Source organism: Phodopus roborovskii, unplaced genomic scaffold (assembly GCF_943737965.1).
Source record: "Phodopus roborovskii unplaced genomic scaffold, PHOROB, whole genome shotgun sequence".
Classification (NCBI taxonomy): domain Eukaryota; kingdom Metazoa; phylum Chordata; class Mammalia; order Rodentia; family Cricetidae; genus Phodopus; species Phodopus roborovskii.
The window spans coordinates 25711116-25735369 of NW_026126409.1; the positions used below are offsets into that span (position 1 = coordinate 25711116).

Here is a 24254-nt window from a genome sequence, read left to right on the forward strand (position 1 = left end):
TCTTCATCCTGAAAACTTTCCATAGCATCTCCATCCCAAGACTGAGGCAGCTGACTGCCCTCCAGGGCCCAGTTAGGACCAGCTCTGATAACACCATATTAATGTTTTCTCATTGATCACCTGAAACAAGGAACTTAAGGAAGAAAATGCATTTTGTCTCCAGGATTAAGAAAAGATTCAGTGCATTGTGGCAGGGATAGCAGAAGCATAAGGCAGGTAGTCACATTTCATCCAGTCAGGAAGTAGAGAGCTATGAAGATGGCTACTTGGTATTCCTTTGTTTCCCATGTATTCAGTCCCATTTGGAAATCCCACCCATAGGATTCAGAGTGTCTTCCCTCCTCAGTTAAACCTTCCTGGGAACACCCTCAGAGACACACCCACAAGTGTGTTTCTATGATGTTCCTACATCTATTCTACCAGTCAGTGTGTGTGTGTGTGTGTGTGTGTGTGTGTGTGTGGTGTGTGTGTGTGTGTGTAACCAAGTTTCTCTGTATTGCTTTGGAGCCTGTCCTGGAACTCAACTCTTACACACTGTGGTGTTTTGAAATAAAATGGTCCCCAAAGGGGGTGGTACTATTGGGAAGTGTGCCTTTATTGGAATAGGTGTGGTCTTGTTGGAGAAAGTGTGTCCCTGTGGAGGTGGGCTTTGAGGTCTCATATATGCTCAAGCCACACCCAGTGAGACAGACTACTTCCTGTTGCCTGTGTAAGATGTAGAACTCTCAGCTACCTCTCCAGCACTGTGTCTGTCTGCATATTGCCATGCTTTCCACCATGATGATAATGCACTGAACCTCTGAACTATAACCCACCCCAATTAAATGTTTTTCTTTATAAGAGTTGTCATGGTCATGATGTCTCTTCACAGCAATAGAAACCCTAAGAACACATAATACAAAGTAAAGCTTTTAATAACGATAACATTTTGCTTTTGAATAGTTTGCCTCCCCTCTTTAACTGTTTTCATGTTATCTCTTAGAATCCTGTTTGTTTTCTAAGGAGAGACAGGCTCTGGATGAGAGGGCAGTGAATAAAACTGGGAAGACTTGAGGGGAGGTGAAACTGTAATCAGAATATATTGTGTAAAGAAACTATTTTCAACTAAAAAAAACTGTTTTGGAGACAAAATAAAATTAATATGCCCTGATGTCCATCCCCAAAGTAAACTATATTTTTGAGGTTTGATGTAAAATAACAGGGCAGGAACTTTCCTGAAAACCTCCATTTATTCTGATATTGAATAACAGTCAAATCTAAGATCTGATTTTGCACCCACCTATTTATTCTGTGCCTGGAGCTCCCCAGGGCCCTTGGGTACCTATAAAAGGCCCATTTATTTGAGTTCTTAGTGTTGCCTACCAGAAGTCAGCCATGCTCCAGCAGATGGAGCCCAAGTCATCTTTGCCTTACACTTGTGTTTATGTCTACTGGCTTATAACAGACACTCCACAGTTAAATAATTAAGCTAACAGATTTTAATTACTTTCAAGTGTTCTTTGCAATGAATCGCTGGTCCTTCTTGAGGCCTCTGGCTTCTGCTAACATATTGGGCACTCGCTAGGACTCCTCTTGGATATCCTGTTGTTGCCTTGTGTCATGAAGACCCTGTAGTTTTGGATCTGCAGATCCAGCCCCTTCACACGCTTTAGCAGTTCATAGATGAGGTAGATGTTGGGGTGGGCTACCTCATAGTCCTGGTTCTGCTTCTGGGCTGTAGCTGGTCAACCCTTGAGCTTCCACTCAGTCATCACCACCCAGCAGAGCTCTCCAGCACTACCCCAGCTAGCTCACCCAATGAAGCAGGCAGCAAGAAGCAGGGCCAGTTCTGCTCCCATGCCCTTGAGTCTGGTTCTCCGGCACTCACATCACCTGGGCCAGCTCTGTTTTTCCCAGGTGAGGTATATGGCCCACTACCCAATTGCTGCAGTTAGTGAGGGACAGATCAGCTCTTCTGTTGTCTGGCTCCAAGGCCAGCTCTTGTGCCTGCCACAGTTGGCAAGGGGTGGGAGGGTGGGGCATATTTCCCCTTCCCATGCCACCATATGGCCTATGAGAGAGGTGGCAAGTGCCACTCCCTTCCTCTCACATTCACAGGACCTGCTCACTGGAGACAGCCCCACCCTAGCAGCGCATCAGCTGTAGTATGCACCCCAGGCGAGGTGCAGGGCCTGCTCACCTGTGTTCTTAGAGGACTCACTCCCTGGCTGTGATCTAGCAGCTCAGTGTCTTACTAACTTGTGACAGAAGATCTCAGTTTCTTGCCATCTATGTATCTCTATGGGACTGCTTGAGTATACTGACAGCATAGTACCTAGCTTCCTTTAAGTACAATGTGTGTGTGTGTGTGAGGGGGGGGGACTATCACTAACGCATTTTGGAAGCTACACACACATTTCTGTCACATTCTATTTATTTAAAAAACCAGGAAGTATAGCCTACATCCAAGGGGAGAAGTCTTTATTTCCACTTTTTCAAAGGATCTGTGAGCATATTTCAAAGCATCATACCCTTCCACTAACTCTTCACTAACAGGACCAAGACTATATAGAGTCATATATTTGTCATCAAACTACCACAAACTCACTAACAACAGCATACATGAAGTCCTGGGTTCAATCCTCAGTGTATACACACCACAGACCCACAACCACACACACACACACACACACACACACACACACACACACAGTGTGTCTAACCCAAATGGCTCAAGATTTAAGGTAGGTGAGACACAATGAACAGGCATTACAATGCAGTATAAACACCATAAAAGAATGGCTTCTCAGGGCAGGAAGAGCACTTAAAGAAATAATTATGATGCTAGACTGGAGAATGGGAAGAAGGAAATACCAGGAAAGAACTTCAGAAATGAGTTTAAAATGAAGGATAGATTTACACAAATACAGAAAAAAGTCATGGGCAGTGGTGGCACAAGCCTTTAATCACAGCATTTGGGAGACAGAGGCAGATGAACTGAGTTTGCAATCATCCTGGTCCACAAAGGAGTTCCAGGAGAGCCAGGGCTACACAGAGAAAAAGTGGAGAAACCCTGTCTCAACAGAAATTTTTTTTTAATTTAAAAAAAAAAATGTTTTAAAAAGAAAGAAAAGAAGCACTTAAAAACCAAACCAGGACTAAGAGATCCTGACCTTGAAGGAAGGTGTGAGGAAGAGGATGTAGATCTTAGAACTTTCCCACTGTGTCCTAGAAGTGGTATACAGCAACACTCGGGTGGGAAACAGCCAGGATAGAATTAACCAGGGCCACCAGCTACAGTTTCCATTTTCTCTAAAGTGGACAGAGTTCCATCAGACTACTTCAAATGATGAGACAAAGACAAATTTTCATTATTATAACAATGTGTTTGGGGGTAAATGGGAAACTGGGATTGTGTGGTGGTTTGAACATAATCACCACCCACACCACCACCACCCATAGGCTCATAGGGAATGTCACTATAGGAGGTGTGGCATTGTTGGAGCAGGTATGGCATTGTTAGAGGAAGTATATCTCAGCTCACTTCCTGTTGCTTGTGGGGTCAAGATGGAGAACTCTCAGCTCCTCTCCAGCACCATGTCTGCCTGTGTGCTACCCCGCTAATATTGGTCTAAATCTCTGAACTGTAAGCCAGCCCCTAATTAAATGTTTTCCTTTATAAGCATTGCCATGTTCCTTCATAGCAGTAAAACCCTAACTAAGACAGTGAGAGATCGGTTGGAGGTCCCTGGGATAATCAACATGAAAAAGTAAACAGGCTCTGCCCAGTGTGGCTCAGCCACAGGGTACTTGTGCAGAAGGTGCATGGCTGAACCACAACGAGAAGATTGAAATGAAGAAGGCTCTGCCAAGAAGCAACAATGACATCAGAGAAGAAAGGTGACCTGAAAGAGTAAATGTAATGTTGCCATAACTACTAACATATTGAATGAGACTGAGGGAGTTCAGACTTAAGCATCAAGATTGGGAAACCCAGCAAGACTTGGTACTAAGCATTTCTGGAGGTAAAGAAAGGAAGGTCGGGAATTCAAAGCTAGCCTGGGCTACCTGAGCAGGAAGTACACAGCATCGGTCTGCTCTGGCTTAGTGGTACTGAGCTTGAGCACTTATGAGACATTGGTTTGGGTCCATTAACCAGAGATTAATTTGAATTTTTTTTTAAAAAAGAAATCTAAATTATAGAAAAACCGTGTCACACTTTTTTCGTTTTGCTCTGTGTTTTGGTCTGGTTTGTTATTTCCTGTTTGACAGGGGATAACAGGGCCTTAGGTATACTAGGCAAATACTGGACCAACTGAGCTACATCCAATTAAAAAAATAATAATAATCCTGCTTGGCGGTGGTGGTGCACGCATTTATCCCAGAATTTAGGAGGAGAGATAGGCAGATCTCAGTGAGTTCAAGGCCAGCCTGATCTACTAACAAGTGAGTTCCAGAACAGCCAGGGCTGTTACACAGAGAAACCCTGTCTTGCAAAACCATTTTAAAAAATTCTTTTCTGTCAAGTGGAGATAGTGTACACCTTTAATGCCAACACTCGGCAGTAGAGGCAGGTGGATCTCTGGGAGGCCAGCATGCTCTACAGAACAAAATACAGGACAGCCAAGGCTACACAGAGAAATCCTGTCTCAAAAAATAAAATAATAATAATAATCCCTTTCTATTTGCATTCACACAGCTAATCTGCAACTGTTTAAAATGAAAATACCCCTACATAAAAATAGGGGGCAATTTACAAAAGACCATGGACAATGGTTTTAATCTTCATTAAAAATGTGCATTGAGTGGTGGTGGCGGTGGCGGGCGCATGCCTTTAATCCCAGCACTCCAGAGGCATAGGCAGGTGGATCCCTGAGTTCAAGGTCAGCCTGGTCTACAGACAGCCAGGACTATACAGAGAAACCCTGCCTTGGGGTGGGGGGTTAAGGGAGTGTATTAGGGGCAGGAGTGGTGACTCAATAGTAGAAGAACTTACTGGCCATCACAGAGGACCCAGATTCATTTCCCCTCACATGACGGTTCACAATCATCTGTAATTCCAGTTCTAAAGACTCTGACACCCCTGTACCCTCTTTTAAGCACCCTGAGCACCAGGCACAATTGTGTTACACATATGTGCATACAAGCAAAACATTTAAAGTAAAAATAAATGACTTTTGTTTACAAGAGTATAGGTGAGGGTTACTTAAAGGACCAGCAGAGACTCAAGTTTGTAATATAAAGAAATAAGTGAATTAATATAGCACTTTCCTAATTTTTGTGATGATTCAAGGTTTTGTATTTTAACATAGTTTCCATGAGGAAGATTATGAGTTACAGTTGTTTTGAAATAAACAACAAACATTTTAATAAGTATTAAAAATGTATGTTTATGCACACAAAAGAGAATGGAAGGTAAGACAATGAAGGACCCTTCTGCCATCTTTACATATCTGCTAAGGTCTAAACAATAAATATTTGATAGGCTAGAGTTTAAAAATTAATATTGTTTCCAAATATTTTGTCTTATGAATTTATTCTACATTCCCAGTGTCAAACAGAAATGAATTTATTCTACAAGCCTAGTAAAACAGAAAATAAATTCACCAATTCAGCAGAATTTATCTTTGGATTATAGGAATAAGAGTAATAAATCTTCTCCATAATCCTTTACATTTCTCTTTTAATAGAAATGTGGTTAGAAGCAGGTTTTCAGAAGGAAACAGACTCATTTCCTGCTTCTGCCCCCATCAAAGTTTGTTCTCAGGAAAAGCCCTGATGTAAGTCATTTGCACCTCAGTGTGAGTCGGATAGATTGTCCCCAGAGGCATTCACCTTTCCTTGATGCTCATTAATTAGAGAGAAAATGAATTTCTAGGAAGTTCATGTGTCATGTGGGAAGCCTACCTACCGCCCCATGCAGAAATAGTTTTGTTTTCAGAGGAGAACCCTCTTCTTGTCCCATTCCTGCCTTGCCAGGGCCATGCTGCCCCCTTTCCTTCCTCCATGTCACAATCCCCTCCTGTGTTGGCTTCTTGCATCTGGTAAAGCTCACTTGCTGTGTACAGCTACTTATACGAAAAACCAGAGCAACCTCCAGTGGCTGCAAAGTGAATTCCCGCTCTGTCTCTTTTCTCTCTCCTAACTGCAGGCCAGCTCTTTCCTTACTCCCCATCTACCTATGCTACAAAGCAGAGATTTTCCTGAGGCTCTTCCATGTCAAATGCCCTGTCCCAACACCCCTGTTTATACTTCTGCCTTCCTTTACACAATACATTCTGATTCTCATTTCAGAAAATGTAGCCAGCATACATGACCTCCTCAGATTATCCATGATAACTTCTCTAGGTTCTTTTGTGCCACCTTGGATGAGAGAAAATTCAAATTGTACATAGAGCTGGGTTGCAGCTCAGTGGCGAAGTATCGGCTTGGCTTATGTAAAAGTGTGCATTCAGTCTCCATTACCAAAAAGTAAAGAAGGGAGGGAGGGAGAGAGAGGGAGGAAGGAGAAAAGAAAATAACAAAAACACACCATACACAAACCATGTGAATGCAAACAGAATACAAAAGGATGAATGAACAAATGTCTTCATGGGAAGCTAGTATGCAAATCTTTACACATACCACAATGGTGCAGTAACTCAGCCTCACTATGAACCAGGTTCTATGACTAAATTTGCATGCCTTATCTTTATTCATCATTTAAAAAGAAAAATTATCAATTCACAATATAAATGAACAAATGAAGATCTAGAGGCACTTGGGTGATATTGCTCTGTCAGCTTGGCGGCTACACATGAATCTACTGATATTTTAATTACCATCTGCAGGCCTCATGACCTTCACAGTGACATGGCCCGGGGACCTTCCAGTCTATGCCCCGGTTTGGCCTTGGCTTCCATGTGTAGGTTTAAACTAAGTCTCTGTCCTTCTGTTTAACAACAAAGACTCGGAAGTCAGATATGGGGTGGGGGGTGAAAACCTCCTAGATCAGAGAAACTGAGAAGCCATAGCTAACCTTGCTTTTTGGCCAAAAAGACTTATCTTTTCTCTCATTCCAAAACCAGAAGGAAGTGCCAAGCCTTCCCCATCCTTTCCTTCCTGTGCATCTTCTCCATTCAAAGTACTGGCTTCTCAAGATACAACTCGAGGCAGCTTCCAGACACCATGAATTCGGTGACTCTGGGTCCTACAAGTCACGCCTGAGACCTTGCCCTTAGGATCAGCCACCAGCCCCTTTGGGATATTTGTCTTCAAACTGCCGAGCCAGCCCACATCTGGACCAGAGCCGGGCAGGGTGACAGTGCTGTCCACCAAAACCTGAAAGATAGCATCTGGACAAGGGCCAGGTCCTCCTAGGGAGGATTGTGATGACTCCCCCTCCCCTTCTGAACAGCAGGTTGCCCAGGTCACAGAGGAGGTCTTTTGAAGCTATGTTTTACCTCCACCAGCAGAACAAGAGACCCAGGAGGCAGCTGCCCCTGCCGACCCTGAGATGGACAACTTGCTCCTAGAGCCCAACAGCATCCTGGGTCAGGTGGGTCAGCAGCTTGCTATTATTGGAGATGACATTAACCGGAGATACGACACAGAGTTCCAGAATTTACTGGAACAGCTGCAGCCCACAGCTGGAAATGCCTATGAACTATTCACCAAGATTGCCTCCAACCTATGTAAGAGGGTATCAGCTGGGGCCGTGTGGTGGCTCTCCTGGGCTTGGTTACTGCCTGGCCCTGTATGTCTACCAGCGTGGTTTGACCGGCTTCCTGGGCCAGGTGACCTGCTTTTTGGCTGATATCATTGCGCAGAGAGGTAGCTGAGTGGCAGCCCTGAATTTGCCTAGAGACCCCATCCTGAGTGTGATGACAATTCTTGGTGTTTCTGTTGGGCCAATATGTGGTACACAGATTCTTCAGATCATGACTCCCAGGAAACCCTTTGGGGCCCCAGCCTACCCTTCTCCCTTCCCCTCCCCTGCAACAGTCCTTTCCTTCTTCCAATTCAGCAAACAGGCACCCCTGCTTTGAGGAACCACTGCCCAGGGGTCATCCAGAAGGCACAGATGCCCCAACATTGCATGGTGCTACTGGGCCCTGTCCTATCCGAGCAGGGCTGACTGATGCCTTGGAGGGACAAGAGGCTGGGTACTATTTCCCAGGAAGTTTGTAACGGTTTTTGCTTTTTATACTACCCTTTGAGGCAGCCCCCCTTTTCTTCCACGGTGCCCAAAGTCAGATCATTGGGGACCTGGGGACCAGTGGTTCTAACCTGTGCTCCCAGACCTCCTGCTACTTTGGAAGGTCAGAACTTGAGAGGGGTCTTGAGCCCACACCTGGCCCTCCCTATACTGGCTCCCAGGAACAGGGCTGACTGTAAGGGAGCATGACCTGCTCAGCCCCCCTCCCCATTTCTTATTCCCTCACTTCTCTCTCTCCCCCCTCCCATCCTCTACCCCATTCCATTTTGCCTTTGTGGCTGGACTCTCGAGGATTCTGAGCCCAGAGTGAGGGTGGAGATGAGAGTCAGACCACAGCTGTCTGAACGTGTTCATCAAGGCCCTCCAAACCTGTGTCCTTCCCTGGCACCCTCTCTGTTTTACCCATCCCCTGACCCAAGGACCACTGTTCCCAACCTAGTGTATAGGGGAGACCCTCACCTTCTCCCAGGAGCCCTCAGGCGAGCCTGCCTCCTGGGGAGACCTCCTTGACTACTTGCAAGACTAATTGCAGAGCCTCAGACTCAGTCTGACAGGGGAAGAGGTGAGCACTCATTTGAAGGTGTCCAAGATAAAGGACTACACCAGCAGGGCAATTGTGGATCTGGATGCTGTATGACCCCCTGGGACCTGTGAATACTTGCACTACACCATCACTCATGCTCCTTGTCTGCCTAGACATTCTTTGGGTGGGGCAGGGGGTGTCTTCCCTGTCTAGCACAATCTAGGGGTAAGGGGAGAGAAAAATTCTCGATTAAGCCAAATGCAGGGAAGAGAGGCAGACAGGTCCCCACCTCACCCTCTGACTGTGTCTGGAAACAAACTGTGCAACCCCCCCCCCAAAAAAAATCAAAATACTAGCTTCTCTGTGGCTAATTCTGGTCAGCTAGTCTCTGGCTCCACCCTCTGATTCAAGGTAAATTGTATTGAACAGTCTGCCATCAAATATCCTGCAACACTAAGGCAAAGAATCAGCAACTAACTCTGCTTTAACAGCACACATGTCCTCTACCCATTCTGTGGGTCTCAGAACAGCCCTGTGAGGTCAAGGCAGAATAGAATATTAATCCTTTTTAAGAAGAATATAGACTCAATAAGATAGTGGCTTGTCACAGACAGTGAACATAGAGCAGATGCTAGAATCCCATGTTTATTTGTTTATTTCTACTTTCTTTTCTACTAATCCTTTGCCAGAAATACAGCCTTTCTTTTACCTCACAACTGGAAATAAACCCAGGATGCCAGCTGGACTTTCAGACGGTGTTTCAGTGTAGAGTACATGTTCCTTCTGCTTCCTTCATCTTCTGTCTCCTCCAGCTCCCTCAACTATCTATACACCATTTGGAATAGTTAATGTATGACTAACTTCAAACATGAGCCACCATGTCCACAGGGTCACACTAACTACTGAGGCAAGTGCCCTGGCAAGACACAAGCCGTGAGGATCAGCAACTCAACGCAAAGGGCACAGAGCAAGAGGCAGCTGCATCTACATCTCTCATGGATCTCAGGAGGCATCAGACTTACCTATCTCCATATACTCTTCATCCAACATGATATAAACTATCTCCCTTTCATGGGAATTTACACTTTGTATGGCAACACAAGAATATAACGATACACCTAAGATGAAATATTTGTCCCGTCCCAATTACTTTGCATAGATACACGCATTAGCCAGCATTAACTAATGCATTGAAATATTTTGCAACACCGTGGAACAGCAATGCCAGGGGGGAATCATGAAGTATTTAGAATTAATTATGTCTTCTTTCTAGTTTTTAAGTCTTTCCCTTTTTCCAGCTCCGTCCCTTGCTGTTAGGCTGCTAAGCACGTCGCTGCAGACTTCTGATTCACTTCCTTTCATTTCCTACAGATCTAGAAGGATAAATTAATCATGTTGGAATGATATCTGCTAAAAGGTGAAAATATTCTGATAAGGATATGAGAATAGAAATAATCCATATGTGGCATCCAGATAAAAATGTGCTATATGGATTGAGTTCATTGCTCTGGGGCAACAAAGGATTTTTTTTTTTTTTTTTTTTTTTTTTTTTTTTTTACTATCTGTGTTGAAATATTTCAGATTTACAGCAAACTTGCAAAGCCTCTTTCAAAGTATTTCTATATCACCTCTAACTTTGCACTAACACCAGCTGTGAGTATCCCAATGGGCTCACAAGGTACAATGTCTCAGGGTCACTGGTAAAGAACACATCCATTATAAGGATCTTGTAATCTGTTAAACATTTAGTCTGCATGTATTATATGCTATAATTGATACATTTAAATTACCTTGTCCCATCTTACTTTTTCTTCTCTATTTATATGCTATCTTCTTCAGTCTTTGGTTGAGTTTATCTAGTGCTCTTTATTCTCTGTTGATTTGAAAGTTAAAGTCTAAATTTAAGAGGCATTTTTACTCTCTCTGAACAAGGTAAGGATTTTCATTTCTTGCTTTTGTTGTATTTTATTTTTGATGTGGGGTTTTGCTAGGTAGCCACAGCTGGCTTCTAATATGTAATCCTGTAGTCTTAGCCTCCCAAATGCTGGCCCTCCAGATGTGGAAGACTATGCCCCATTTTTTTTTTAAACAAGCAAAAAGACACACAAGGCATATTACATCTATTAGTATTGTTGTTGTTGTTATTGTTATTAAAGTACTTCAAATATAACATTAAACACTCTTACATCAGTCACATAACACACACAGTTTAAAGATGCAATGGATTCTGCCACACCTACTACTGCCTTCTCTCCCTATTTCCCACCACCTAGAGCAGAGAGACTGAGGAATTGTAGGTGTTCTTTCCATGTTTGTTTAGTACTGTATCTCTCCATGTGATCAGATTGCTCTTTCTTGATTTTTCATTTTTAAATACTGTGAATTTCTCACTTTATAGTGAGCTGTCATAAGCTAAGGATTAGAGCTGGAGAAATGGCTCAGTGGTTAAAAGACTTGTTGCTCTTGTAGAGGGCAGGATTCAGTTCCCAGCAACCACCCACCACCTTGGTGACTTGGGCCCCCCCATATGTCCAGGTGAACCAGCTATCTCGCCTAACCTCCACGGGCACACACACACAGAGACATGCATACATACATACATACATACATACATACATACATACATACACACAAATGAAAATAAATCTTTTTAAAAGATAAAAATTGATTGCTTTTGTTTAATATGCAAGCAGAGCCAAAGAGATAGCTCAGTGATTAAAACTACTTGCAAGCGAACTTGACTATGTAAGTTCAATCCCAGTCTATGGTAGAAAGAGAAATCTGAAACCACAGACTTGTCCTCCCGCCTATAAATGTGCACTGTGCACATTTGATCTCTTACATACATCATTGCCCTTATCATCATCATCATCATCAAGTAATTTTTAAATGTATTTTTTATTATTTTATATGTGTGAATGTTTTGCCTGTATGTGTGTCTGTGCATCATGTGCACACTATGCCCTTAACAGGCCAAAAGAGATATAGTCAGGCTTGCTTGCAAGAGTCAGATCCTTTGGAGATATAGGTTATAAATGGTAAGTAGCTGCCATGTAGGAGCTGTGAACAAAACCCAGGTCCTCTGCAAGAGCAGCAAGTGCTCTTAACTGATGAGTCCTCCCTCCAGCCCAAATAAAATAAACTTTAAAAGCAAGTACAAGCATATGTTCTTCTCTGTTTTATGATATAGCCATATCATAATTTTGTATGTTTGCTAGGTTTAAGATATTGAAACTGTGTGTTATTATTCAGAGTTGAACCATATCCTGCTGTGACTTTTCCAAGTTCTCTGTTTCCCTTCAGTTAACCATTGTTTTTTGTTTGGTTTTCTTAATTTTCTGGGAATACCTCACTAACTCAGACTTTTCCCTCTTTCCCAGTTGCCTATTCCTCCACTTGCTCGACAAAGTTATTACTCATTATATTCTTAGAATTAATTTTATAGTTTCTGTCTGCATGTACATTTGTGCACCATGAGCATGCTTGGTGCCTGTGGAGGCCATAAAAGGGTGTTGGATTCTCCAGAAGAGGCATTACAGGTGTTTGTGAACCACTATGTGGGTGCTGGGGATTGAACCTGGGTCCTCTGCAAGAGCAGCAAATACTCTTAACCTCCGAGCCAACTCTCTAGCCCCAGAATATTATTTTTAATAGTAATCTTTTAATAAGAGGCTGATGTGCAGAGCTATCACCCCAGGGCCTCCTTGAACCTCATGTTAGAGATTCCTTTCTTTTTGGGTCTCTTGTTACTGGATACCCTTTGTTTTTATTTTATTATATTATGCTTTATCATACAAAGTAATCAAGTTGTTAACAATAACCTTTGTGTCATGATTTAAATATGAATGCCCCAGACAGACTCGTGCATTGAAGGCTTGATTTCCAGCTGGTAGATTTTGAGGGGGCTCTGGTCTATTCACTGAAGTAATTCCTTGATGGCTTCATAATCTAATAATATTGTTGGGGGGTGCTTGAGACTTCCAGGATAGGACCTTGTGGTTTTCCAGTCAATTAACTCAAATAGCCTCTAGCTTTCAATGAATGATTGGTCTCCAACTAGTGCTCTTTGGGATTGGCTTAGGTGAAGGGAATGGGTTCCTGGGGTGGGGAGACGTGTCCCCTCCAAAAGCCCTGCTGCCTTGATGTTTCACACCACCATTGACCAGGAATCAACATTGCCTGGAGCTATTGTTCCTCACACCAGGAGTCAGCATTGCCAGGAGCTATTGTGAACTGACATCTTATAATATTCAAGCTGATATAAATCTTTCCCATCCCAAGTTGTTTATTCAGATAATTAATTGGTCATAGAGTTGAGACAGTCTGACTAACCAGTTCTGTTTTCAGAACAACCCAAGGTGCTCAGATATCCCTGGCTTGGAGATGCTGGTCCTGTGGGAAGAAGAGTGGTGATGGGAGAGCTGAGGTTTTACCTTGAGCAGACTTTCCAGTCAGGACAGTGACTTTAGTGCATCCTCATGCTTATTCCCAGGGGCTTCTGGTGCTGCCATTTCTCTGACCTTTTGGATGTTCTGTGGAGAAAAGCAGATTGTCTGTATGTCTGACTTGACTTGCCTCCTGCTTTTTAGTATCCAACAGTTCATTATTTAAAGTATTTCCTGTACTTTCATCAAGTAAGTCTCAGGCTTTATTATTCTTTAATCTATTCTCATTTTTGTAGGGTTTTAGAATGAAGCAGAATTAAAATGCTTATTTTTAATCTACTATCTTTAAGTGTGCCAGCTGGTTTTTTAAAATATGTGAAAGCGATTGCTATTCTAATTTTTATACTCGATATTTATTTAAATGTACCAGCATCTTTTAAACAATCTTTTTGCATACTCTTTCTTCTTTACTAGTTTCCCCTATTTTTCCCTTCTTTAAAAGTTCTTTTTCTAAGAGACTATTGGTAGAAAATGTCTAAGTGTTTGGTGTCTTTTAAAAAGCTATAATTTTCCTTGACTTATAAATGAAATTTTGCCCGAGTTTAGAAATTTGGGTCCCTAAATTATGTTCCTTTGGCGCATGGATGATATTATTTCATTGTCTTCTAGCATTTATTTTGCTGATGAGGTTTCTTTATATTTGTTTTCATAATGAAATCTAGGTTCTCTCTTGGCTTAACAGTTTCTTTTTAGTGCTTGTAGAATGCCACATTCCCAGAAGTCACCAGGGAAAAAAATCATGAAAACACAATGCTCAGTTCATTCCTTGTCACAGTGACAGAAAATACTAACATGATAGACAATGTCCCAAAAAAAGGCAAAATAAGGCCAGACTTACTGAGATTTTCAAATTTAGCTTGACTTCATCACGATGTAATAGAGACATCCGGAGATTTGGACATAAGCTATAAATTGATTCTTTGTAGAGTTGCTGGGTCTTTGATGAGTTCCTAAAATAAACAATGAAGACATGGGACAGTTTACCTTCCTGAACAACACCCCAGGATTGTGAAGTCATGCTATTGGGGACAGTGGACTGGTGGAGACCTGTCAGCACACAGGAAGCTGTGAAGTTGCTTTGGGTTCTCTTGTTCCCTTCTGGCCATTTCTTATCCTGAGCTAAAGAAAAAACATCAATATCCAGGTAGTGATCCATCCAGATCTAGTTGAGCTGGCAGAATCATATATCAAGTTACTGGGGTCTGGCCTAGTGGCACAGATCCAGCTACACAGGTGGCTAAGCCAAGTTAAAAACTGCCGAGCTACAAAGTAAGCTTGAGCCCAGGAAGAGAGAGGCCAGGCATATAGTGGTTGAGCACTTATATAGCACTCATGAGCTCTTGGCTTCATTTCCAGCACTACAAAATCCAAAGAAAGTTCCTGAGAAATAGCACTTACCCTCCAACAATCTGATGTTATCTGTTCCAACTTCCCTAAGCATCAGAATTTCTTGTCTTGCTGTTGGGCTCTCTGTTGCATTGTTTTGTGTTCTCTGTTCCATAGCTTTCTTCTTCAACACTTAACACCCTAGAGATCACATATCTGAACATGCAACACAGATAAACATACTAAGAGAAGAGCCATGTTTATGGTTGCAGTCCAACTCCTCCATAGGAATCAAGTACATTGAACATAAATGAAAGCCTGGGTCATATTGCTAATATGAAGAACCTACAAAACCAAATATAGCTGAGCTATATAATTTTTCTTAAGACTTTCTTTGTCTCTCAGATATCTTTTTGTATTAGAAGAGCACATTCCAGAGGAGTACAGGAACATGAGTTCACACTCTTCCTCTTTAAAAGTATGTCATTTGAAGGAAAGGAATTAAACCCAAGGTATTGCATGCTGTAGCATTGCCTGCCCAAGCCCTTCCCATAGGAGACTCCTACAGCTGATGGGCATGAGCTAACTAGGCTGCTGCCTCCTAAGGTTTCTTTACCTTTCTGGACTCTTACACAGCATTTGAAGAGGAAAGAAAGCAAGCCATAATTCTCCTCATGTGCATGAGATAGAGATTTTTAAAAAGAGTCAAGACTCACTTTTTCTTGTCCTTCCCTTAAGTCATCTAGTGATCTCTTTTCCACAATGAAGCAAGTAAAAGGTCAAATAGACCCTGGTATTAACAAAGACTTTTCTGGAAGCAGCAATGGATTACTTACGTAGCATGTTCCTGTCCAGGTCACAGAGAATGGCCAGTAATTTTTTTGTATCATAAATTCAATATGGCCACCAGAGAGACTGAGAGACCAGCAGTTGATCAGTATATGAGGCTGGGTGCAAAAAGCCTAGAGGATTCCTGAAGACCACTGGTCTTCATTCCACACAAGAAGGCTATACAATCTAGGCTCTGATGTCAGGAAAATAAGACTACCACATCAGCCATTACAGTTTCACTATGGTGCTAATGTGTTTGCTGTACTTGAGTGGCTTGTCCATCACAACTCCATGGCTTTCATCCTGCTACTTCTGGAAGAACAAGTTTCCAGATTTTAAATCTTACAGCTGTTGTTTAGGAAGATGCCGAAGAAAAGGCTACTTTTACCTGTTGAGAAAGGACTGGGTATATCTCAGGAGTCTCTTTAAAATGCTTGACTTTGTCTTCTCATGTAAAGTCTAGACTTGGAGGTGGTATATTCGGGCACCTGTGTGCCAGCCAGTTATTAACTTATGCTCCAAGTCAGTAAGGCTCGGAAGTAGTTATCTTATTATTGAAACCAATACCATAGGTCATAAAAAGTCAGTCTCAAAGAATTTTGCTGCTTTGAATTTTGTATTTCTGAACATTGGACACTGAGTATCCAAGTATGACAAGCTTTGAAAAGATCTTTAATACCAGTCCCAGGAAAATGAGTGCCCCAGACACTGGAAAGATGGGCTGTAATTTTCCACATTAGAAACACCATTTCAAGCAGTTTCTTTTTCCCCCCTCTGCAAATTTCTCTCTATCCCGTGTAGATTTTCTAAAGCTTTTGACACTAGCTCTCCACTAAGAGTGAGATAAGAGCTTAAAATCAAGTATAAAGACTTTTCTTTGTTGAAGGAGCAGTTTAATTTTAAGAGCAATTGATCTTTGAGGGTTCCTGTCCATGCAGGAGGGAAGGAGGACAGATCAGAGGGAGAAATGGGGACAGATAACAGTTGAGGAAAACAGATGCAGAGTGATGATAGGATAAAGGCTGTCAGGTTTGTGGTTGTGGTTTGGGGAGATCTGAAATCGATGTGGAGCCAAGGGTGTAGCCCCTTGGTGAAGTGCTTGCCCTGCAAGTAGAAAAATGTGGATTGTAGGGATATGCCCTTGTCATTACAGGCAGAGAGCACAAGGCAGGCAGAGACAGGTGTTCACTGAACACCAAATCTAGTCTACTTGGCAAGTTTTAGACCAGTGAGAGGTCCCATCTCAAAAAATCAAGCTGAAGAACAACACCTAAGGCTGTCCTCTGTTCCTACCACATATGTTCTCACACACACACACACACACACACACACACACACACACACACACACACGGAAACTTTGTAAAAATTAAGATATTTTTTTTTGTTTTTTACTTTTTCTTTGAATTTGGGCTTGAGGAAGAGGTTTCAGAATCTGAATTTTTTCCCTAGGGCCAGAGGACAGCCTTGGAGCAACATCACTGACACTTTCTAACATGCCTGGGTCATTAAATATATTCTCAACACGAAAAGCAAGATGATGTTTTTTTTCTTTCATGAGAGTCTCCTGGAATGGAAATGTCATGTTAATTAAGACAAAGGGCTGTGTGGATGGATGGTTTGGTTCTCAGGGGCCGAACTCTGTAAAAGTAGATGACTCAGGTTCTTGTTTTCACTGTTCTGTAGTCATACAAAGAAAAGTCATTACAGGATCTGGTAGAGTCTTGTGTGACTGCCCAGAGGATGCCAAAGCCAGATTCTCCTAGAGGATAGAAACAGAGACCAAATGAAAACTAAATCACTTTTATAACTTAATATTAAAAAGTCCATACTGTTAACCTCTCTGAAATTTCTTTCAATATCAAAGTAAATAACTCATGTGAATTTCATGTATTTAATAACAGTTTTGTTCTAATGAGGGACTAAGAGCTAGACAGAAGCCTGACAGACAGCAAAAAAGGTCCTCACATAATAAAAATGGCAAATGTCCAGCAAATATCTTCCTCTCCTTCCTGACCTGAGACAAAGGTCTGGCCCCTTCCCCCTCCACTTTACAGATGGTCAAATAAGTTCAGGGCTGGTCTTGAATATGTTTCCCTGAAATCGTGGCCCTATCAGCTTTCTTGTCTCTGTTTAAGTTAACCAACCCAAAACAAGGGGAGGGGGACCCATCCCAGGTCACCAAAAGCATTTAAACCCTGAGCACTCCAGTGAAGAAATGTTCTTGGACTGGAGAGATGGCTCAGTGGTTAAGAGCACTGCCTACAGTTTCAAAGACCCTGAGTTCAATTCCCAGCAACCACATGGGGGTTTATAACCATCTGTAATGAGACCTGGTGCCCTCTTCTGGCATGCAGGTATACATGCAGGCAGAAACACTGTGTGTGTGTGTGTGTGTGTGTGTGTGTGTGTGTGTGTGTGTGTGTGTGTGTGTGTTAAAAAAATGTGCCAGGGCTGGCTTAAGAGCTGTTCTTCCAGAAGAGCAGTGACTGTTCTTCCAGAGGTCCTGAGTTCAATTCCTAGCAACCACCATGTGGTTCACAACTTCACAACCATCTGTATTGAGATCCAGATCCATCTGTATTGTATTGAGATCTGGATCTGGTGCAGGTGGTGCAGGTATACATGCAGTCAGAACTGTATACATAATAAGTCAGAACTGTATACATAGTATACATAATCTTTGGGGGAAAAAATGTGCTCTTTGTGTCTCTGCCTCCCTCTCTGCCTCCCTGTGCATGTTTCTGTGTGTCCCTTCTTATTGCCGTGGTTCTCAGCCTCACCCCCATGTTGTGGTGACCCCCCCAACCATAAAATTATGTAATTACTTTGTAATTGCAATTTTGCTACTGTTATGAATCATAATGTAAATACCTGATATTTCCAAGGTCTTAGGTGATCCCAAAGGGGTCACAACCCAAAACCCGAAGGTTGAGAATGGATAGCTACTTGCTGTGTCTGAGATTTTTTCCTGTCTTTTCATTATTTAATCAGCAGAGAAAACCAGCTTGACCAAGACCTCTGGGTGGTAATAATCTCCCAACCAAAAATAAAAAGATCCATAGTGTTTTGAATTCTCACATGGAAGATATGATAGAAATCCAAAAAGAGATTATATTCTTTTCAAGCATGTATGACTCATTTATTAAAATTGACCACATAGGAAGCCACTAAGGCAGTTTCAAGCTACTTCATAAAACTGACAATTAAAACTGGCTACAGACTATAGACTGAATTTGAATTTTGGGATTGTAGTTCAAAGAAGCAAGATAAAATTGAATCTGTAACTCCACTATGGCTAGGTTTTACCCCTTTCTATATTTGGCATACTTCCTTTCCACATTTTCCAAAATGTTTATTAGACATGCTTTTCTTAATGCTGAGGATGACTTAGTTTGGGTCCTTTTATGCTGTTGTAGTTGCAAACAATAATTCTGGTTGATTTCTTCTAGAGGCACATGAGCCTTTCTTACAAAGGTGTGCTAACATGAAATGTTCTTCGCGTTAGTGTTTGCTCTCTAGAAGGTCCATATTATTGGTGTTAAGATATGTTTAATCTTAGGGGGATCAACTGGGAGGAGGAGAAAGACTGCACGGGAAAGGCTGAGAAAGAAGGAAAAGGGGGTGATGCAAAACCAGCTTTGACTTTTTAGGTGAATGTGTCCTTTAAACCTGTGACCATTTCAGACGTCATCCGATAGGCAGGACATAGGCGTAGCTGGAGAGACTCCACCACAACCTGCAGATCCAGCCACTGGGGAGCCATGCCCAGAAGAGACCAGTCTGGAAATTGGAGAAAGATTAAAACCCTCCAATTTCTTTTCTTTTCTTTTCTTTTTTTTTTTTTTTTTTTTTTTTTTTTTTTTTTGTTTTGTTTTGTTTTGTTTTGTTTTTGTTTTTGTTTATCGAGATGGTGTTTCTCTATTGCTTTGGAGCCTGTCCTGGTACTAGCTCTGTAGACCAGGCTGGCCTCAAACTCACAGAGATCTGCCTGCCTCTGCCTCCCGAGTGCTGGGAATAAAGGCTTGCACCACCACCACCCAGTGCTCAGGATCTTTTCAAAATAGGCTTATGATCACAGGTTAGGACCTGTTTCCTCAACTGTAAAACATAATTAGTACCATTTAAGAGATTAAATTAGCTAATGTATGTTAAGATGCACCTACAATCAGACAACTGCAGAAATAATTACTATCCAATATATATTGGTTTTCTGCCTTCGTGAGTGTGTTTGTGTGTGTGGTTGTTGTTGTTGTTTTTAACAGTCTAGTCTTATTGACCTTCTCTGTATATAATATTTAAGTATGCAGGAAGGCAGATCATTTTTGTCTAGAACCTTTTAAAAATCTACTCTTGTTTATCTATTCAAGTACTGGGGGGGTTGTTTTGTGTTGCGTTGTTCTTATTTGTTTGTTTGTTTGGTTGGTTAGTTGGTTGGTTGGTTGGTTTGGTTTGGATTTTCAAGACAGTGTTTCTTTGTGTAGCCCTAGATGTCCTAGAACTCACTCTGTAGACCAAGCTGGCCTCAGAGTCAAAGATCTGCCTGCCTCAGCCTCCTGAGTACTAGAACTAAAGTTGTGAGCCACCACTGCCCTCCAAGTACAGGGACTTTTCAACACAGGGTCTTATAGCCCAGGCTAGGATAAACATACAGTGTAGCCAAGGACTGTCCCGAACTCCTTCCTCACCCTTCCACATCCAAGTGTGAGCCACCAGTCCTGGCTAAGCCAACACCAGCCCCTATTCCTTTCCCAATAATCCCTCTTTCACCTCTGTTCTCTTCATACACTCACATCTGCATGATAAGGAACAGGAATTTAAGCACATGAAGTAAATCTAGGTCCTTTAATGAACCAAGGAAATCAGGAATAGAGCAGATCTGGAAAGGTATTAGCAAAAAAAAAAAAAAAAAAAAAAAAAAAAAAAAAGTGGTTCTTCCATTTAATCTTGAAAAAAAAAATACAGTTTTAAATTAAGATGGCCTGGGTTTGAATCTATGTTCTAGCATCAACTAGCTGTCAATGGGTTACTTAGCACAGTTAATATCAGTCTCCTGGGGTACTCACTGAAGATTATACCTGCTTAAAATGGGGGTGGGATAAAATGAACTGGCACATGTGAAACCCAAGGGACTGACAGATAACTCATGCTATTTCTCTTTCCTGCCCCTCCTCCCTCATCCCACCTTCTCCGTTATCTTTCCTTGCTAGCCCTCCCTTTCCCTACCTCCTCTCCACTCTTCCTATAGATTGGTGTTACCCAAAAGCGTCACAGACCTTCTGCTTACACAGAAACCACCAAACCTTCTGGGTTGACTTATGAAAACCACCTTCATGGAGATGCTGGTCCATGAAGAGCTTCTCTGGTGACTGGTAGCATCAGATTCCCTGGTTGTCCCTGTTGTGCTTAAATCATATGTCAGAGGAAAGTGCAATACAAGGTTGAAGCAGAAATCTTGTAAAACAAGTAAGTAAAAAAAAAAAAAAAAAAAAAAAAAAAAAAACATGGGGTCAGGGAGCCAGGCATGTTGGCATACACCACCATGTAACCCCACACTTGGGAGAATGGGACTGGAAGCTTTGAGGTTCAAGGGTAGCCTAGGCTACATACAGAGCAAGAGCCTGTATGAGAACAAGCAACAGCAACAAAATTGAGAACAACTTTATCCACAAACACCTAACATACAATAGAGCCAAAACAACCCTCTTAAACGTCTGATTCTACTGAATACTAGGATTATATGAAGGCCAGGGAAACACTCTACTAACTGACCTACATCCCTAGGCCATCTTTTTTTTTTTTTTTTTTTTTTTTTTTGGTGGGGGGCAAGGTCTCATGTAGCCCAAGCTGACCTCATAATATGACTGAGGCTAGCCTTAAACTCCTGATCTTCTTGCCTCCACCTCCTGAAATTAAGTGCCCTTTCACAAATCATTTCATGGTAACTCTTGGAATGTTTTCCTAGACTCAATAATTAAAATCTCAAACTTTTCAGGTCAAGAATTTCAGACGATGAGGATTTCATCTCTATGAAAATTGTTTGGCAAAAAAGGGGGGGGGTCAAGGAGAGATGGAGGAAGTTGGAATGAAAGCCTGCTTCGTTAAAGGACAGGACATACACTGCCTGCAGGGTCAAGGGGCAGCCTGTGGAGGTGCCCAACTGTCCCCAAGACTTGGGGGGGGTGGTTGGTGTTGTGGCTGATGGTGCTTCCTTTGGCCCACAGACACAGTATCAGCTATTCTCACCTCTGGGGATGTCCCATCTCCTAACCTCAACCACAGTTCACACTGCCTTCATATCCTACCTGCCCTGCCCCTGCTTATCTGTCTCCTGCCTTCCTTCCTGCAGGCAGCTAGAGCTCTGCCTGCTTGTCAAGGGCACCATCTAATCACAGTCATCCTTGTTCCCCATTATGGGTCTCTCCAGTCAGTGTGCTGGGGTGATTTCATGTCAGCTTGGCACAGGCTAAAGTCATCTGACAAGAGGGAACCTTAAACAAGAAAAAGCCCCCACCTATAAAACTGGGCTGTAGGCCAGCCCGTAAGTCATTTTCTTAATTAGTGATTGATGGAGGGAGGGAGGCTCAGACCATTGTGGGTGGTGGTGTCCCTGAGCTAGAATCCTGGGTTCTACAAGAAAGCAGGCTGAGCAAGCCATGGGGAGCAAGCCAGTAATCAGGGCCCTTCCATGGCCTCTGCCTCCAGGATCCCGGCCTGTTTGAGTTCCTGTCCAGACTTCCTTCAGTGATAAACTGTAGTACCATAGTGGAAGTGCAAGGCCAAATAAACCCTCCCCTCTCCAGCTTGCTTTTTTGGTCACGGTGTTTCAGTGAGGGAGACATTTAGGAAAAGCAACACACACCTTGACTTTGAATGTTTCAGATCTTGGTGCTGGCCACAGGGAAGCAGGTGTTGGTAAAACCACTAAAAGACAGCTTGTGAGAAGGAAATGAAGATTAATTCCTTCAGGGGTTAGCGGAGTGCACTATGCGCTGAACATGCGGAAATAGCGTTTTGAATGAACCCCAAGATGTATAATTCTTGTGTGGGAAGCACCGCTGGGACAGGTCATTGCATGGACTTCAGAGTCTTGCTGCCATCGTCTGAAGCTCGGCCCTACCAATACCTAGCTGGGGGCCTGGGCTTAGCCTCTCTATGCTTCGGTCTCTTCCTTCGTAAAATGCAGATGAAAATGCCCACCTTCTCTATCTCTGATGAGCATAAAACTCGCTTAAGACAGGTGAAGCGTTTAGCATATGGCAAACGCTATTAATAGTAAGGGTGGCTGAGGATTGTTCCCTAGAGTGGGTGTGCAAATGAGAGGAGAAGACCCTGTCTGTAATTCATTAATTCTGTCTGGGAAGACCCTGCCTGAGAAGGCTTGCACAAGGCTTTGCCATTGGCCTGCAGCCCAGCCGGGCAGTAGCCGTGGCGTGCAGACAAGGCGGGGCTGCGGGGCTGAGAACAGGGGCGGGCTGTGTCGCGGCGGTGTGGTGGCTCCCACCGCTGCGCGAGACGGTGTCCCTGGGTGTCACCAGGGCGCACACCGATAGGAACCTGCTTCCATGTGCGTGTCATGGATTAAAAATAGCTGCGATCCACCTGCACTCCGGGGCGGTGGCGTAGCGGCACGGTGCCGCGCGGGAGCCATGGGCGCCGGACTGCGGGAGCCTGCAGGCCACCTCGGGATCTGAGACCCTCGCGACTAGGAGGTAGAGACTAGTGAGCGAGGGGACAGGGGTCGGAACGGGACAGGAACATAGGGGCATTGCCACGCACCTCGCTGAGCCTCAGCGCCTGGCTGTCTGGGTAGTCACAGGGCTAAGGCGACAGCCAGGAACCTGTTACTACCAAGACAGCAGACAGAGGGAGGGGGAGGGGCAGGGGCCAGAGCCTCTGGCGGCGGGTTAATGGGATTGGAGAAGGCCCAGGGGTGTATTCCGGACTGAGCCAGGCTCCACCACGCCAGGAAGACCACGCCTGAGGACAGCTGCTCCCTGCTTCGGCTCTCCTTCCTGCTCCTTACCTTTCACCATCACCAAGGCAGCAGAATATATTCCGAGCAGGGTTGTTGGAGAGAAAGGATGGGTTTTTGAGCCTCAGGAGGAGGGGTAAGTGGTGGTGGTGGTGGTGGTGGTGGTGGTGGTGGTGATGTCAACTGTAGTCCTAAATTTTGGTGCTTCTTCTAACCCAGCCTTTGAACTCCTGAATATGGACTCATCCTTCACTAGGTGCAATCCACTGCCCTTGTTTGTGGTGTCTTCTGAGAGACTGGTGTCTTCCGATCCTAGGAGAAGAGAGAGCTAGGCCTGGCTAGGCGTGGGATGGGATCACTGTACAAATGGCCATGAGCCAAGATGGCTTTTTATTGCTGGACATTCAGTTGCGGTCCCTAAGGCAGACAGCAGCAAAGGGGATGGGAAGGAATTCTGCAGGTTAGCCCACCCTTGTAAAAACGCAGGGCCATATCTGGAAGTGAAGACAAGGGGGTCTTCCATAGTTGTCTGCCTGACCAAATGTCTTAGGGCAAGTCTCAGGGGCTCTCTTTCTCTCTACAGGTACTCTGAGACACACCTGCTAGGCCTCTCTTGACTCTCCCTGTTCCATATACTGTACAGGTTCAGTTGATGCCAACAGCAACAAAGATGACAATTCTGGACCTCTCAGCTGCCCTAGTGCCTGTGGGAGCTCTTAACCACCCCCACACCTCCCCTTGCGGCTCCCACTTCTGCCCCTCCCCCACCAGACACAGACACAAAGCTCCAACAACCCTGCTTTGACTCAGACTTCTCCCCTTAGGGATGACGTTTAGTCAAAGGAGAGCCTCACTCCTCCCACTCACAAGCTCACTTGCTCGTGTGCATCAGCTCTTACCTTCAGCAAACTCTCCTCTTTTTATCATTAACCCACTCTCACCCTCCCAATAGCCTCACCACAACCACCCGGACACCCCA

At 43.5% G+C, this 24254-nt stretch overlaps 1 pseudogene; it reads left to right on the plus strand.

Annotated features, from left to right (window-relative positions):
• Positions 1–8416, plus strand: part of LOC127220331 (bcl-2 homologous antagonist/killer-like) — a 71742-nt pseudogene extending 63326 nt beyond the window's left edge.
• Positions 8417–24254: the final 15838 nt, after the last annotated feature.